At 42.9% G+C, this 14,085-nt stretch overlaps 1 protein-coding gene and 1 pseudogene across 3 annotated transcripts in view; one reads left to right on the top strand and one right to left on the bottom strand.

Annotated features, from left to right (window-relative positions):
* Positions 1–14,085, top strand: part of ANO3 (anoctamin 3) — a 1,051,220-nt gene that overhangs the window by 246,971 nt on the left and 790,164 nt on the right. The window lies entirely within an intron of this gene.
* Positions 10,438–10,556, bottom strand: LOC134971541 (5S ribosomal RNA; annotated as a pseudogene).

Below are 14,085 nucleotides of genomic sequence, written 5' to 3'. Positions count from 1 at the left end.
AAGCCACCACAGGTATACAATGTAGATGGATGGATAGTATAGTATTATATTACTTATGGACGACGAGTGACGACACAGAGGTAGGTACAGCCGTGGCCTACCGTACTGCTGCTTATATATATAATATACTGTATAACGGACCTGGTGGACACTGTCAGCAGACTGCTAAACTAGGATGAAGAAAAAAAAAACACCACAGGTATACAATGTAGATGGATGGATAGTATAGTATTATATTACTTATGGACGACGAGTGACGACACAGAGGTAGGTACAGCCGTGGCCTACCGTACTGCTGCTTATATATATAATATACTGTATAACGGACCTGGTGGACACTGTCAGCAGACTGCTAAACTAGTATGAAGAAAAAAAAACACCACAGGTATACAATGTAGATGGATGGATAGTATAGTATTATATTACTTATGGACGACGAGTGACGATACAGAGGTAGGTACAGCCGTGGCCTACCGTACTGCTGCTTATATATATAATATACTGTATAACGGACCTGGTGGACACTGTCAGCAGACTGCTAAACTAGGATGAAGAAAAAAACAACAACACAGGTATACAATGTAGATGGATGTATAGTATAGTATTATATTACTTATGGACGACGAGTGCACTGACGACACAGAGGTAGGTACAGCCGTGGCCTACCGTACTGCTGCTTATATATATAATATACTGTATAACGGACCTGGTGGACACTGTCAGCAGACTGCTAAACTAGTATGAAGAAAAAAAAAAACACCACAGGTATACAATGTAGATGGATGGATAGTATAGTATTATATTACTTATGGAAGACGAGTGCACTGACGACACAGAGGTAGGTAAAGCCATGGCCTACCGTACTGCTGCTTATATATATAATATACTGTATAACGGACCTGGTGGACACTGTCAGCAGACTGCTAAACTAGTACAGTATGAAGAAAGAAAAAAAACACAGGAGTGTTTTTCAGGCAGACAAACGTATACTGGACTGGTGGTCACTGTCAGCAAAACTGTGCACTGTACTCCTGCTATAACTGCTCCCCAGTCCCCACAATTAGGCAGTGTGAGCAGAGCAGTGCACTCAGCACAGATATATCATGCAGCAGTGCAGCACACTGAGTGAGCACATGGTGGTCGGAGCATTTTTTTTCAGGCAGAGAAACAAAGGATTAAACTCACTGGTGGTATAATCAAAACCCTGCACTGTACTCCCTAACAGCTGCTCCCCGTCCCCAAACCTCCCCACAATTATAACTAACTAAGTCACTCTGTGTTCTACTATAACGGAGAGGACACCAGCCACGTCCTCTCCCTATCAATCTCAATGCACGTGTGAAAATGGCGGCGACGCGCGGCTCCTTATATAGAATCCGAGTCTCGCGAGAATCCGACAGCGGGATGATGACGTTCGGGCGCGCTCGGGTTAACCGAGCAAGGCGGGAGGATCCGAGTCGCTCGGACCCGTGTAAAAAAAAGGTGAAGTTCGGGCGGGTCGGATTCCGAGGATCCGAACCCGCTCATCACTATTTTTATGTCGACCATTTTCATGTCGACTTTTTGACCCTGTCTACCTTTAACATATGGGCCCTCATTCCGAGTTGTTCGCTCGCAAGCTGCTTTTAGCAGCATTGCACACGCTAAGCCGCCGCCTACTGGGAGTGAATCTTAGCTTAGCAGAATTGCGAATGAAAGAATCGCAATATTGCGAAAAGATTTTTCTTTGCAGTTTCTGAGTAGCTCGAGACGTACTCTTCCAGTGCGATCAGTTCAGTCAGTTTCGTTCCTGGTTTGACGTCACAAACACACCCAGCGTTCGTCCAGACACTCCCCCGTTTCTCCAGCCACTCCCGCGTTTTTTCCAGAAACGGCAGCGTTTTTTCACACACACCCATAAAACGGCCAGTTTCCGCCCAGAAACACCCACTTCCTGTCAATCACACTCCGATCACCAGAACGAAGAAAAAACCTCGTAATGCCGTGAGTAAAATACCTAACTTCTTAGCAAATTTACTTGGCGCAGCCGCAGTGCGAACATTGCGCATGCGCAGTTTGCGGAAAATCGCTGCGATGTGAAGAAAATTAACGAGCGAACAACTCGGAATGAGGGCCATTGTGTCTATCTATTGGCTGTCTAACTTAACACTGTCTATCTGTTATACCACACCTTTTTTCTCTTGCATTTGCATAGTAATTACTCTGTTGCAGAGAGAGATCTGGGGGGTCATTCCAAGTTGTTCGCTCGCTAGCAGTTTTTAGCAAACGTGCAAACGCTAAGCCGCCTCCCTCTGGGAGTGTATTTTAGCTTAGCAGAAGTGCGGACGAAAGGATCGCCGAGCGGCTACAATTTTTTTTGTGCAGTTTCTGAGTAGCTCTAAACCTACTCAGCGCTTGCGATGACTTCAGACTGTTCAGTTCCTGCTTTGACATCACAAACATGCCCTGTGCTCGGCCAGCCACGCCTGCATTTTTCTTGGCACGCCTGCGTTTTTCTGAACACTCCCTGAAAACGGTCAGTTGACACCCAGAAACGCCCACTCCATGTCAATCACTCTGCGGTCAGCAGTGCGACTGAAATGCATCGCTAAACCCTGTGTGAAACTACATCGTTCATTGTAATAGTACGTCGCGTGTGCACATTGCGCCGCATACGCATGCGCACAAGTGCCTTTTTTTTGCCTTATCGCTGCACAGCGAACGAATGCAGCTAGCAATCAACTCGGAATGAGCACCCTGGTCTTTTACAGAAAATCAGTGATTGTAACGTTTCTGTTAGCACTTTGATCAACAGGCAGCCAACACAGTATTTTGCTAGAGGGACCATTGATTATAAAGTTGGTACAGAGACAATTTGTCCTTCTACCCCCTTTCTAAGAAAAAAAGTATTAAGCAATATTCAGCTGTTGCTGAGCTACACGTCCTCCAGCTGATGCTTAGCCAGCCACTATCTCTGCTATAAAACATTGATTTTGTGAACATTTGATATCAGTCCTTTTCCAGTGTTTGAAGACAGGATTACTACATATTATAAATGATTCATTAAATGACCATGCACTGATAACCAGACTATTTATACTAGTGGAAAGCAGGAGGATCTCTGATTGAAACAGTCAATAACTGGCAGTCTCTGGAATGTAATATATCCTACTAGATTAGAAAGTCCACCATCCAATGCTTTATTCCACGATCTGCCACAATACTGCTCTTAAAGGGGAATGTATTTCTTAGGTGTAAAATACTGTATTACCATAAGATCCAATTTGCCTTACGTTTCATTGGAACAATTTGAACCATTTAAGTGAAAATGAAAGCAGTACTTTATGTTTTGTATTTTGCAACCTATATTTGTGTACACAAATGGGGGTACCCAATTACCCGCAGTCAATGACCGCGGGTGATTGTATCGCCGGGGGCTATCCAATTAGCCCCGTTGCGGCGCGCTCCTCCGATGCCGGCGCTTATGGGGGATTATGCTTCTGGTGCCTCAGGTACCCAAATTAAATATGTTGTGCATATCATTCCTCCTTACAAGTCAACGCTACGTTTCTGGGCCTGAGCGGGCTCCATCATCAGGATAGAAATGTGATGCTATTCACAAAAAAGAAAACTGTATTTTAAACCCTGTAATGCCTTGGATTTTCAGAGACGCAGCACTCCTAATATAGCAACAACAGGCTCCGGTGACCTCCAGGGTTACCTCAGCCAGAGGCCCAGCATAAATCCACATAGAGGCTGCACACAGCTTAGAGAATTGTATAGCTAGTGCTCTCAGCCAGTCTACTGGTTGGTCAGGGTCAGACTCACAAAATTCAGCAGTCTTCAGCACGAAGAGTCAGCCTTCACCAGTGGGTCTCATCTCTCAGTCAAGCAGCAGCGGTGGGTGTACCATAGCCTATTGCAGTGCTGGCCTAGCAGTACCAGAGAGGAGCCATCTAGTTGCCTATTGCAAGGGTTGGCAGGGCTCCTGGGATAGAGATCTGCTGGAAGAGCTGCGGTCACACTTGGATCCAGCTGTAAACCACATAGGTGCTGCTGTACATGCAGGTGCCCCTCTAGGGCTTGGAGCCCGGAGGCAGGCGTCCCCATTGCCTCTGGGAGTTACACCCCTGAGCCAATCAGCTTCTAACTGCTGTGCTTGAAAAATAATAGAATTAGCTGATTGGTTATTACTTTATCTCTCTTCATTTTATTTCTCTCCAAACTTTAATAAATCCCCCTTTAAATTGACAACAAGACTATTATAATTTTATAATTTCCAAAATAGTTACTATTATATAATTTTAAATATGTCTATGAATAATACACTCCCTGTATACATAACGTCTTCATCTCTTCGACAAACCCTACAAGACATCTGTGAGAAATATACAGCACATGACTCGGCAGATGGAAGGATGCAGTACATTTTGCAGGGTAATTATACATGTAATTAGTTATAAATCCCAGGAATATATATTATTATATGGAGTGGATTAAGGATAAACCCTCATGAGCAGGTCCCTCTCCCCGCATGTGCTTTTCCTTCTCTTCTTTAGACTATCTTCTATTCCATACTCCCTACAATGGCACCAAAAAAATATAAAGAGGATGTAAGTTATGTAACCGGCGGGCAAGAGTCCGAAAGTCACATAACCTCCCCCTACATCCCACCCCCTCACTATCCCGACGGTTGGCATGCCGACCAACAGGGACTATTTCCATTTGTGGGTGTCCATGACACTTATAGAGTGGGAATAGAACCCGTGGCGACCTCAGGTCACGACCGAGCCTGCAGCGTGGTGAGCGCAGTGAGCCCGCAAGGGGCTTGTTGTGCTCACCCCACACCTGTCGGCATTCCGCAGCTGGCAGAGGTATGCTGACCTGCGGACTCCTGACCGACGGTCATGCATGCCACACCCATATAAAGAGCACTTACTTTTCTTGTATAATATTGAGATTTAGGAAAACTCTATTTAGTAGCTGCAGTCCGGGGAACAGGTGTAATTCATTGACAAATACCTATAGACAATTGTGTAGTAGTTTTTTAAAGTGTCTCCAAGTCATTTCACTAGTGCCCCATTTTTTCTGTATGAAAATATTTTAATGTTCAAGTAAAAGAAGAAGAAAAAACAAGCAACTTGACATTTGGGGGTACATGCAAAAAGAAAAAGAAATTTGCACCCCTTCTTTTCCATCATGGTTTGTTCCAGGTACACAATTACAAAGTCTGTTCATGATATTGGGGGTAATTCCAAGTTGATCGCAGCAGGAAATTTTTCAGCAGTTGGGCAAAACCATGTGCACTGCAGGGGAGGCAGATATAACATTTGCAGAAAGAGTTAGATTTAGGTGGGTTATTTTATTTCTGTGCAGGGTAAATACTGGCTGCTTTATTGTTACACTGCAAATTAGATTGCAGATTGAACTCTACTGTAACTGTCACTCGGCTCCTGTCACAGTGTAGAAGCTGGTAGTGCAGGCAGATGAGTCTCCGGTGGCAGCCCAGCAACTCCGGGAATGCTGGACACACCCCCAGATGATGAAAATGGGTTGGGCCATAAGACACACCCCTTCCCATGAGGCCATGCCCTTTTTTGGGTGCACGGTGGGGGCTTGTCAGTGCATCGGGCCAGTCCCCCTCCCGACTTTCTATTTTATAGTAGATGGTATTGATCACTGTCTTACGTGGACTTTTTCCTGAGCATAATTTTTTACAAACGTACCCTAATGTGCTCTCTTTGCCAAAGAGCAACCAGTCACATTCTGTGTCTGGGATCCCGGCAGTTGAAATGCCGATGCTGGAAACCTGACACTCATAATTGTTTCAATGCTATGAACAAGTCTTTGATTGAGTGAACATTAGATGATACTTATGTTTCAGTTAAATGAATAAGAAATATATGGGAGTTTAGGATATCTGATTAAATTATCAGAATTTCAAGGACCAAATTCCTTAAAACGATACACAGTTGTTATATACTTTTCAGTACTGTTATGTAGAGCAATGCTACTCTCCAGCGACAATATATTATATACGTGTTTAAAGTTACTAATCATATTCATACTGTATGTTAATGATGAGCGTGCGTAGTTATGATTTCTTTGTGCATATGCTAATTGTGATCATTAAAAAAAGTCCACCCTGTAGAAGTAAAGCCAGAGAAAACTTTGAAGACACAAGAGTTGTGTGTTCATTTCTCTCCAGCTGACTTGTGAGCTCACCACACAGGACCTGACACACGTAAGAGGTCACCTAGCCCGGTGGCAGACAAAAGGGTTCAATTTGGAGTTATCATTACTAATATATCTAAGGCGCACCTCAAAATCAGAAAGCGCACCACATTTATAACAATGGTGGTCATTCCGAGTTGATCGCTAGCTGCTTTCGTTCGCTCTGCAGCGATGAGGCTAAAAAACGGCATTTCTGCGCACGCGCGTCGTACAATTGCAGCGAGCGATGTAGTTTCACACAGGGTCTAGCGAAGCTTTTCAGTCGCACTGCTGGCCGCAGAGTGATTGACAGGAAGAGGGCGTTTCTGGGTGTCAACTGACCGTTTTCAGGGAGTGTGCGAAAAAACGCAGGCATGCCATGAAAAATGCAGGCGTGGCTGGGCAAACGCAGGGCGTGTTCGTGACATCAAAACAGGAACTGAACAGTCTGAAGTGATCACAAGCGCTGAGTAGGTATTGAGCTATTCTAAAACTGCACAAAAAAAGTTTGCCGCCGCTCGGCGATCCTTTCGTTCGCACTTCTGCTAAGCTAAAATACACTCCCAGTGGGCGGCGGCATAGCATTTGCACGGCTCCTAAAAACTGCTAGCGAGCGAACAACTCGGAGTGACCACCAATAAGCAAAGGTTTACAAAACATTTGTGGAGGTGCAATAGTTTGGACAGTTTAGGGGAGGAGGTGAATGGTGGAAGGGCATTCCTTGTTAAGTACAGCATATAAAGAGGTGAAAACTATTATTGCCGACTGAGCGCTGTCCCTACTCATTAGAATATATTATGGGGTGATGGACAAACACTTTTCTGTTTTCAAAAGCACAAGTAATATATCTGCCAGTTTTTACTGTTCTTTGGGCCTAATTCAGACCTGATCGCAGCAGCAAAATTGTTCTCTATTGGGCAAAACCATGGGGGTAATTCCAAGTTGATCGCAGCAGGAAATTTTTTAGCAGTTGGGCAAAACCATGTGCACTGCAGGGGGGGGCAGATGTAACATGTGCAGAAAGAGTTAGATTTGGGTGGGTTATATTGTTTCTGTGCAGGGTAAGTACTGGCTGCTTTATTTTTACACTGCAATTTAGATTTCAGTTTGAACACACCACACCCAAATCTAACTCTCTCTGCACATGTTATATCTGCCTCCCCTGCAGTGCACATGGTTTTGCCCAGTTGCTATCAAAAATCCTGCTGCGATCAACTTGGAATTACCCCCTATGTGTACTACAGAGGGGGGCAAATATAACATGTACAGAGAGAGTTAGATTTGGGTGGGGTGTGTTTAAACTGAAATCTAAATTGCAGTGTAAAAATAAAGCAGCCAATATTTACCCTGCACAGAAACAAAATAACCCACCCAAATCTAACTCTCTCTGCACATGTTATATCTGCCCCCCCCCCCCCCCCCCCCCTGCAGTGCACATGGTTCTGCCTATCAGAGAACAATTTTGCTACTGCGATCAGGTCTGAATAGGCCCTTTATTAAGTACATTTGAAACAATTTTGTAAAAATTTACTGACAGGTTTTAAAAAAAAATTCTGGCACTATTATCAAGAATGTAGTAGCACGTGCTTTCATCATTCTAAAAACAGAATAACAGGGACAGGAATTTAAAGCGCTTCTCTACATAGAGCCAATATCTTATCCTACCCCGGTCACTATCTTGATCTACCCAGACCTACATTCCCAAGAACATCTCCCCAGATCATAGATCCATTCCCTTTTGGGCTGCTGAGGAAGGGAATCTAAGGTCTCCACAACCAGATGCTCTATGGTATCCAGTATAGAAATTGACAGTGTCTAGACAGTCAGTCAATAGGTCGGCACCAAGTGGTTGACATGCATGAGGTCAACATGGTCATTAGGTCGACACGTGAATGGTCAACAGTGCTTATGGCCAACAGGTACGAAAGGTAAACAGGTTCAAATGGTTGAAGCGCATACGGTCGACATGAGTCTTTTTATCATTTTCATTTTTTCCGCCGTTTTCTTACTTTACCGTCCATGTGGACTACGGATGGGAATAGTAACCTGTGCCGAGCACGGCGTTAGCGGTGCAAGGCACCTTAGCCAGAAGCATGGCGAGCAAAGCGGTACACTAATTGGGGTTCCCTTTGCTGTGACGGCGAAGACAACACTAAGTAAATGTAAAAATGTTGTGTCGACCATTTTTGTGTCAACCTTTTGTCATGTCGACCTGTTCATGTGTCAACCTTTTGATCCTGTCGACCGTTTATACTGTTTTTCTTTCTCATGTCGACCTTCTGGGGTCGACCTATTGACTGTAGACCTTTTGCTTGTAGATCTAATGATCCCCACCCATGCAATATATTAATGCCAGGAATACTCACTTCTGTTATCTTCTACTGAGGTGTGAGAAAGTACTGACTGTTGGCCAGTGTCGGACAGGGGCATGAAGGGCCTACCGGGGGAATGCAGTGATAGGGGCCCTTACTTAGGGGTGTGGTCAGCCTAAAAAAGGGTGTGGCCAGCCTCCACATAGGTTTGAAATACACAATAGTCTAGTGCAGTGTAATGCAACATATCTACCATGTATAATACAAGTGCACAGTCTGGAATCTGATCACTAGAGAAAGGAGTGGGCCCCGAGGCAGTGGGGCCTACCGGTGGTTTCCCTGGTACCCCTGTGAGCCAGTCCGACCCTGCTGTTGGCAGCATTCTATGTTGTAAACTTGCTCCAGTCACATTTCTACAGTAGATTTTAGGCTGCACTTACTGTATAATGTGTGGAGCTCAAACTGCAATCATGTAGTTATGGAAATCCAGGTGTGTAGACTCATCTTTGCTCAACTTTGTATCAATCCTCAAATGAGCACTTACAGTATGTGCAAAATGAAGCCTAGCTGCTAACATTAACCCATGCTGACAACAAGCCAGCACAATATAACATAGTGAACTTTTCTCTGCTGTGGAAATATTATCGCATTCCTCTGGGAGCCTCCTCGCAGTAACATTGATGGTTGAAATTGGTTCCGTGTAACTTGGGAGCAAGTACCACACACTATATAAGCTTTATTACTGCTGAAGGTCACAATATATCCAGCTTGCCAGGTAATCTTATTGAGAGCTGACTTGCTTCAAAGATGTTTGATATTAACATTCTGTAAAACATGCGTCTCATGCAACTGTGTCAAACAGGGATACAAAAAGATATACAGGAGTCATTTTTGGTAGTAACATATGTTAAAACAGTAGAGTAAATCTATGATTTAATAAATAAGAATAAAATGACTGTACATAACCCATAGCCTCAAATGAAAGAATCATTCAGTTATGTTAGAAATACGATAGTTTAATCAGACCGTGGGGAGATGTGTCAATTTGTGTAAAGAGTGGAGAATTGGACAAGTACAGGAGTTTCCCATAGCAACCAATCAACTCCAAGGTAGCAGTTATCAAGTACTGTATATTCCATAAAATGATAGGTAGAAACTAATTTGGTTCCTATGGGCAACTCTCTGCTGTTTGCACTTCTTGATACATTTTCCCCCTATAACTTTTGAAAATAAATTGTCATAGATAAGGGATTTCCATTGCTGTGAAGATAAACCATCATATTATTGAGTGGCTGCACAAGACCTTAGGACTGTAATAAGTAACAGTTTGTGATTTTTGACCATCCTTTGTCTGGTGTGTTCTAAATGTGTTTGGAACCAAATTTGGACAGTATGTTGGGGAGTTTCACCTTTAATGTGTCCACTTGGTGGTGCGCCCTGAGTCAGGAGTGCAAATTGTAACACGAAAAAAGAGAAGAAGACTCTAGTGTGGGCGCACTCTTGGTATTAAATAGAATTAAGAATTTATAAGTCTAAAACATAACTTTTATTAGTTGCTCATATTAAATTTCATTTGTATCCTGTAGTAAAAGATTAAAGTTCTAAAATGTAAATGTGTTCTGGTCCCTCTATATATAAGTATATATATGATCTGAACGTGAAATGTAGACACAAGCAGAACTACATCCACATCTTACGGGCCAGTATAAGGAATTGTATTAGAGAGACCTAAATAGGTCAATTGGTACAGGGAGAGCCCATCAATTGGACTTGAGTTGTCTCAATATGCACACATCACTCACATATTAATAACTACATTGTTAACCATCTTTTATCGCATAAATTCAGAACAGGTAAAGTTGCCAGCAGAAATGGAAAAAGAAGAAGTGGTGATCCTGCTGTTAGTGTTATGTCAGGATAAACCGATTGTGCCTTCCTACTACACCTGGTATTCCCTGGAGGTCCCCCTTCCATGTACTAATGCAGGCTAGCACCTTTTCGCTTCCAAGATCAGACGAGATTGGGCATGATAGGTGAGGTATGGTAGTAGGAAAGTAAGTACCCTTATCTGACTCACTAATGAGAGTGCACCTATAGAAGAATAAGTTTTAGGAAAGCTAATCGCCTTAGTGAAAAATCTCAGAGTGCTGTAGATTTCAGAAAGAGATAAAACATTTGAAATAAAATAGGCAGATTAGAATAAACAAAGAGTGGATCTGCTGTTCAGGTTAGGCAGCATACGTGGAACCGTACTGCTGAATTGCGAATGAGAGTCTACTGAAATGGTTTGGGTGGGAATCAGTAAAGAAATCAAAGCGAAAAGTGGTAATCAATGTCTGGTATTATCCAGGATATTCAATTAATGTTACTCATACATACTCATACAGGGATGTGGGTAACAAAAGGATAGTATGCCTCTATTATTATTAATATTAGTATTAATACTATTAGTATTAATACTCTGGAAATTTACACAGAAATGCATGTCACTTTGATTATCAGTATTATGTATGTACTTCAGACCAGACATAACCTAAGCTGAGTGTTAGGTCGATGTACTTTTCTATGCATACTGTTTAATTCAGAGTCCTGGTGACAAATGGAGAATAATTATTTGAAAGCCTTAGGGTCTTAAATAGAACTCATGATTTGGACTACTCACAGTTGACTCACAGCTGATTACAGAACACATGGCATATGGCATCTTCTCCTTTTGTTGATTATCCGTAGCTATACAGCCTTTTCATGAATCAATTTAGGAATCCTAGGATAAAGATCTATGCTATTGCTGTATAATCCATTTGCTATTTACAGTTGTTTCTAGATTACTTGTATCCCTTCCAGTAGAATATATACATCCCCTTACATAGGAGGGGACCCTGTCAAGAATACCAAGACAGCTTGGATCTTCATGTACACAGTTTGTATGAGATAAGGCAATTAGTGTGTATCTGGGCTGTAGAATTTGCATCAATAACGCGCACCAATTGTACAGATATGCCGGTGTTCTTCTGGGTATGACAAAGTAACCTTCCTTGCTCCCATGTTTAGGTAGGATACGTTAATTAGGGAGTGCCTCCACCCAAGCTATGTTGATGTTGCTAAATGTGTCTACTGGGCTTGCTTGGGTAAGCCCTGACTATTTGTAACAATCCCAGACTAAATATGTCACTCTAATTAGAATATACAAATATTGTACATCAAATTTCTGTTTACCTATTTATGACTCTTTTGTTATAAAATAACATTTCTTTAGTTTTGTGGAATTACTTGACAAAGCTGTTTGACTGATGCTCTGTTCATCGCAGGATGGATAGATGTTACACAGGTAAACAATGTATGCACTCAGTTAACAATCTACCTTGAATATAAACGTCACTTCCATTGACATACAATAACTAGCTACCTCAGGTTCTTTGCAGTTTAAATATAAATCCTTACAGGACTTATAAAACTGTGCATCTATGTGGTTCCGGTATGAATGGTCGACCATGTTATGGTCGACAGTCATTAGGTCGACCACTATTGGTCGACATTGACATGGTCGACATGGACACATGGTCGACACATGAAAATGGTCGACACATGAAAGGTCGACATATGAAAAGGTCGCCATGAGTTTTTTAACTTTTTTTGGTGTCGTTTTTTGCGTAAAGTGACTGGGAACCCCAATTAGTGCACCGCGTCCCCTCGCATGGCTCGCTTCGCTTGCCATGCTTCGGGCATGGTGCCTTCGCTCGGCACACTTTACCGTTCCAATCGTAGTCCATGTGGATCGTAAAGTATGGAAAAGTTCCCCAAAAGAAAAAAAAGTAAAAAAACTCATGTCGACCTTTTCATGTGTCGACCTTTCATGTGTCGACCATTTTCATGTGTCGACCATGTGTCCATGTCGACCATGTCAATGTCGACCAATAGTGGTTGACCTAATGACTGTCGACCATAACATGGTCGACCATGTGAACGGATACCCATCTATATACCTTAAGTCAACTAACTTCCCCTTATTCAAACATTCACATTCACTTAGATGACACTTTAGTGCAATATACTGTAGATATACTGTAACATATTTTTTGCTAGCCTCTAAACAACCTCTTATACCGCAGTATAAGTCCCGAAATTGTATAAGCTTTTAGAGTCTTAAGGTGCCCATACACCTAAAGATTTATCTTCCAATCTGGCTGGGATTTTCATTCCAACCAGCCAGACTGGAAGATAAATCTTTAGGTGTATGAGCAGCTATAGGGCCCCATATACTACAAAGATATGTCTGAGGTTGAAGTCGGATGTAATTTCCCTAGAACTCCCTCGGGACCTTCCCGGGAGTGATTCCATACGATTTGGTACTTTTGTGCTATTTTTGCGAAAGATATATCGCACGCGATTGATGAAGCTGCTATACATCGCATGCAATATATTATACGGCATACAATTGTACCATGAGATATATCGGATGGGCTGGATAGAGGGCTACAGGGGCTGGGAGTGTCCTGAGAATGCCAGTATTAAACTTCCCTGTGATACATCGCATGCGATATATCACATGCACAAAAAACACACTTTTTTCATCCGATTCCATCCAATTCCGATAAATCATTAGTGCAGCACCAACGACTTACGGCAGTGATTTTTCAACCGATATATCACATGCACAAAAAACACACTTTTTTCATCCGATTCCATCCAATTCCGATAAATCATTAGTGCAGCACCAACGACTTACGGCAGTGATTTTCAACCTTTTTTTACTCGCGGCACACTGAACAATATTTTAAAATTGTCAAGGCACACCCTCAGTTCCCCACAGAAAAAAACAAAAAACACACATTGGCCCTCACAGTAAAAAAAAATTCCACACATACTCTGTACATTGGCCTACACAGAAAAAACAATCACATTGCTCCCCACATAAATCATGTTGCTCCCTAAATATATCCTATTGCTCCCCACATGAATTATTCACATTGTTCCCCCCCATAAATCCATAAATCCTTATTCTCCCCACATAAATCCTATTGTTCCCCACAGGAGAAATAAAATAACAAATATTAGCCCCTACCGGTCAGCTGTCTTCCTCCCTGTTCTTCAGTGGCGGGGGTTGTTCATAGTAGAGTGCTGCGAATACTGAGCAGCGGGCAGTTGTGCAGGTGTGGATGTGGGTGGGTAAGGAAAGCTGTGGATGCAGGCGGGAACTGGAAGATGTGTATGCAGGCGGGTGGGCTGGCTGGGTGGTGAGACGCGGCGGCTGTGACCTATGATATCACACCGCCGCATCTTCAAGGCATAGGTCATGGCCGGAGCATGACTGATCCTCTAAGAAGAGTCCGGGCCAACTGTTCACTCTAAAGGTGCAGGAAGCTACTCTGGCTCCGCGGCACACCTTGCAACTGGTCGCGGCACACTAGTGTGCCACGGCACACTGGTTGAAAAAGCCTGACCTAGGGGATCCTATTCGACAGCCACGGGGACGCGCATCAGATTGCATACGATCTAAAACACATACGATTGTACACGATTCCAAACACTATATCGGACGGATATATCAGAATTGTATGAAATTGTGTAAAATTGTCCTAGT

The sequence above is a fragment of the Pseudophryne corroboree genome, chromosome 11, assembly GCF_028390025.1.
Source record: "Pseudophryne corroboree isolate aPseCor3 chromosome 11, aPseCor3.hap2, whole genome shotgun sequence".
In the NCBI taxonomy this organism is placed as follows: Eukaryota; Metazoa; Chordata; class Amphibia; order Anura; family Myobatrachidae; genus Pseudophryne; species Pseudophryne corroboree.
The sequence above is the reverse complement of the archived record's forward strand: the minus strand, read 5'-3'. Positions and strand labels throughout refer to the sequence as shown.